Source organism: Vicia villosa, linkage group LG3 (genome assembly GCF_029867415.1).
Source record: "Vicia villosa cultivar HV-30 ecotype Madison, WI linkage group LG3, Vvil1.0, whole genome shotgun sequence".
NCBI classification, from domain to species: Eukaryota; Viridiplantae; Streptophyta; class Magnoliopsida; order Fabales; family Fabaceae; genus Vicia; species Vicia villosa.
Window position 1 is genome coordinate 196889810 of NC_081182.1, and position 4962 is coordinate 196894771.

The 4962-nt window shown below is 32.6% G+C and overlaps 1 long non-coding RNA gene across 1 annotated transcript; it reads right to left on the reverse strand.

The window, feature by feature from the left end:
- Positions 1 to 1239: 1239 nt before the first annotated feature.
- LOC131657085 (uncharacterized) lies at positions 1240 to 2188 on the reverse strand. Its single transcript, XR_009300467.1, has 5 exons — positions 1954 to 2188; positions 1802 to 1842; positions 1645 to 1678; positions 1520 to 1557; positions 1240 to 1323 (listed from the first exon to the last, which is right to left on the reverse strand). It is a non-coding gene; the product is annotated as an uncharacterized LOC131657085 (long non-coding RNA).
- Between the last annotated feature and the right edge of the window lie 2774 nt (positions 2189 to 4962).

Here is a 4962-nt window from a genome sequence, read left to right on the forward strand (position 1 = left end):
CCTCAGCAACCTCCCTTTCCTCACGAATAGCTTCATCCAAACAATTGATTAAATCCTCCTTTAAACCTTTGGTTGGTAACTTCCTTTTCTTCAACTCCTCTCTCAACTCTGTAACCTTCCACTGATTAATGGGCTTATCATTCAGAATCAGGTATTTCGAATTTGACGACATTGTATCTAAAATGTAAATGACTGAACACCTTCCTTGACCTGAAATCAGCCATTAAATTCATTAAACTCTCAGCAACAAAGAAAAACAAACAGCCTAATAACTCAAACAATATGCACCAGAGCAAAAAAATAACAGGTTCGACATTAAATCACCGCAAACTAAACCAGATTTTTTCAGAAATCAAGGCCGCAAAAATTATTGATTCAAATTGCAACCTAGCTGAAGTAAATTAATCCAAAATAATCCCAAATTGAAAGAGGCAGATCTGAGACAACAGAACAATTTCACAATTTCAAATAACAATTGCTAATAGTAAATGAAAAAATATACATAAAAAATCATTTTTACTCATAATAATGATAATATTGGAGGAGAATCGATGAATGACTCTTCTTCCTGCAACTTCTATTCTGGCTCTCTCATCCTCTCTATTCAGATCCATCTACATAATTTGTTTCAAAAACCATGAAATAAAAGAGTACATTTGAATTGAAATACAGCAGAAATAATACATCATATACTAATTAGTAATCAAGCAAATGTGCATTATTTGATAACATACCTCTTATTCCTGTCGACAATCGCAGACTGCAAATAATCGATAACACTAAAGCCTTCTTTTAATACCAGTCAATAGCAGCAAATTCACACATAACTAAACAAAATCATATTTTAAAAAATCAGATCTATGAATCAGTAAAACCTATACAAAATCAAAATCATCATAAATTACTCATCATAAATTACAACCCCATTAGTCTCATAAGCATGACCAGTCATATAAAGCATAACCAATATCTGAACTGGGCCACCCTGGCTTGCAATCTTATCACTAAATCAACCACTGTTGGATCCATTTAAGAGAGTATTCCATGCACCTGAAAAGTAATGAAAGAAAAGAGCAAGATAAAATACATTTTCCAGACAATAATTGATATCTAAACCAAACAGCAATGTAAAACTTCGAGAAAGTTTTCAATCAAATCCAACAGATTGCTATTCTGATATCGCGAAGTCAAAGCATAGATCATATCATATCAAATTTAACAGCAAATAAAAAAATTTACCCTTAGATGTGAACACGACACTCCAATCATATGCAACCCGCTTACCGCTGTCTGTGTGGAAGACCACTATTTAGATATCCCAATCTGCTGTCAATTGAGTTTAGATTAGTAGACAATAAGATAGAATTCGAAATATAGAAAAGTAGAATTCATGAATGGTTAAAAGTTGCGACCTTTGCGACCTCTATGATGAATGCATTTTGAATTATGAACAATATAAAGTAATAAATTGTTTAACAAAACATCAAATATCAAAACTGGAGTAGATAGAACAACTCACCCATTGCTTGTAGCATTCAGTGCTATAACTGCCAATAACTCACCAAACATCAAACATCAAACATCAAATAACAATCTATAACTGCCAATAAGATCTTAAACATGCTTTTAGATGGAACAACTCACCCGTTGCTTGTAGCATTCAATGCTATGGCTAAATCTGTATCCAATAAATTACAATCCACACATCAAATAATTAAGATGATAGAATATGCATACCATATTCTTTTCTCAGAAAAAATATTACAAACAATTCAAAACGAATATAAAAAGCATTTCATACATTGGTGCTTCAGAAGACACTGCATCAGACTTTCCCGCTTGCTGAGAGAAAGTGCAAAAAAATATCAGTAAACGCCAACACTACAATTTCACCGCACAAATCGAAAAAGCTAAAGAACAAACCGAGAAATCACAATCAAAGGAAACCATTACCTTGTTCAATCGAGTGTGCTTGTCATTCAACAGTCTGCTCTTAACCGCCTGCCTAGATTCGAGTCTAAACTCAAAGTACCATTCAAAACAGCCGCTGTTGCTGCCACCTCTTCATCTTTCCCGACTTTGTTCTTTCTCACCAAACCTGCATTCACACCTTTACCACTTGGCTGTTTCACTTTCTTATCCTTCACAGGACCATTATATGTTCTCAATTTCTCCTTTTCATCTCCAATTTCCACATTCCCGTCCTATAATTAACAAAAACACAAACACAATCAAATAAGAAAAACAATAAACCAACGAACCAATTCATACCTAAATTAATCTCACCTTCAAAATTCCAACATTGTTTCCCTCTATTTTCCCATTCAAGCAAAACCGATCAGAAAATGCACATGAAAGGAATCTATCTAATCTGCATCAAAAAACAAACCTTATCTGAAAATTCAGACAAAACCCAATAATTGCTTCAATCAGTGTGCGAATGGAAGCTTGTTGACGGATCCGCAAATTGTTGTTCGTGAATCTGATGTCGCAACCGTGCTCCATGGTTTGTTTTTCAATCAGTGTGCGAATGGAAGCTTGTTGACGGATCCGCAAATTGTTGTTCGTGAATCTGATGTCGCAACCGTGCTCCATGGTTTGTTTTTCACCTTATGCAATTGAATGGAATATGGAGAGAAAAGAATCGAGTGAGAAACAGAAACAGAAACAAATTATGGATTAGGGTTTATGAAGCGATGCCATTGATAATGGGAAAAGGGAGAGAATAGCATTTGAAAGAGAAACGGTTTTTGCGAAACCGCTGAAGAAGAAGAAGATTTGTTACCGATGACGGTGCTCCGCACGTTGTGAATCTGTTGCGGTCCAATGATGAATTTGTGGTAATGGTTGTGATAAGGGTTGATGAAAGGTTGTGTGAAGTACTGAGTATTTGAATTAGGGTTAGCATTTGGGGAATATGAATGTGGAGAGTAGTAACCGCTGGAAGTTTGTAACGTGAAATGAATTGATGAAGAGAATTTGGAGAAAGTTTGTAACGTGAAATGAATAGGAGAAAGAGGATACTTAAGTAACTGCAATTTGAGAAGTGTAACCGTCGTAGCATGAGCATAAAATTGAGAAAAGTGACGTGGAAAATTGAGAGAAGAGTTGCTGATGTGGATAGCCTAAGAAAGTCCCAAATGGTAGACTTTTCTTATATGATAGATTATCAATTTTTGATTCCCTATTTTCATTCTTCTTAAGTTTGTTTTGGTGTCCTTATTTTAAAATTTAATTTTACTAATATTTATAATTATGTTAATTATTTATAATAGCTAAATAGTGTTAAAAGTAAAAATCACATTATTCTTACTAGGTTTTTTTTTTATTTATAGATTTTTATTTTTCTACTCTATCTTTTATTTTTAATTATTAATATAGAGCATAATATTTGTTATGTGTGAAAGTTGAAATTTTATTTTAAATTGTTATTCAAGTTAGTTGCATGAATAAATTCATAGAATTTTTTTTATAGATTTTATAGTTATAAAATTTAAGTTATGAATTTTATTTCATAAATATATATATTTTTTAATTTGTATAAACAATATTTAGAATTATACAGTTCAACCAGTGATCCATTAATATGACCGAGTCGATAAATGATTAAGATTTTAAAATACTGATTCTTAGTCTGTCAAATCCATAACAAACAATTTCAATATTAAAATTTACTATTAATTAATAATATGAATGAATGAGAGAGTACTTAAGTAATATAAAAGTATATTCTTAAATAAAAAAATAATAGAAAAAATTATATTAAAAAGTCAATGTAATAAGACATAACTATAATCGTAGATAATTAAATCATTAATAGTTATTGGTTTATTTATCAACCACACATAATCATTTTTATTTGAGTGAGTATAGATTGAGAGTGAGAACATTATGTTAGAACAAGATTTGTTCTCATCAATATTGTGTGTTTTGATGATAACATTATATATGAACTTTGTATAAGATAATGTGGTACTCTAACCCTTTGCATTTTCCATTTCAGGAAATACATAAAGAGTATGCACAAATCAGCGCTCAGAAGCAACTGACTCAGAAGGTTCTGGATGGCTACATCAGAACTTGCTCTAGCAAGACATCAGAAGATGGTCAAGCAGAATCAGAACATGAACTGAAAGCATCAGAAGAACGAAGTCAGAAGCAGAAGTTCTGAAGTTCTAAATGGTATCACGCTCAAGCTCTTCAAAGTCAGAAGACAAGAAGATGTTCTGCACCAAACTATTGACTCTGAAATTCAAACGTTGTTTATCTACAAATATGAGTCTAGAAGAAAGTACAAGATGACAGGCTATTAAGTCTAATCTCTGACTGACAAAAGGAACGTTAGAAGCTACAAAAGGTAAAGTCAGTAAAAGCAGGAAAAGCAAGGCTCGAGGTAGTTGACAAAAGTGTGAAACATTAAATGAAAAGCTATACTATTCACACAAAGCATTAAATGCTCCCAACAGTCATTTCCTCTCAGCGCCTATAAATAGAAGTTCTGATCAGAAGCAAAGAAGAACACTTGTGCAAAATACTGAAACGCTGTCAAAATCAAAACTCACGAACTTCATCTTCAACCTCACAAACTCTTGTAATATTTAATGATTGTTAAACTTAGAACTTAAGGGAAATATAACTGTTGTGATTATAGCTTTATTAGAAGCAATCTTACTCTTGTAAACATTATTTTACATTGTTTGTAAAAGGTTCCTAGAGTGATCAAGTTGTGATCAGTAGACTCTAGAAGATTTATAAGGTTTCTAAGTGAAGAATTCCTAGAGTGATCAAGTTGTGATCTGTATACTCGAGAAGACTTAGAAGTTTTCTAAGTGGATAACCATTGTAATCAGTTGGGTTAGTGTGTTAAATCCTCAGTTGAGGTAAATCACTCTAAGGGGGTGGACTGGAGTAGTTTCGTTAACAACGAACCAGGATAAAAATAATTGTGTTCATTGTTTTTAT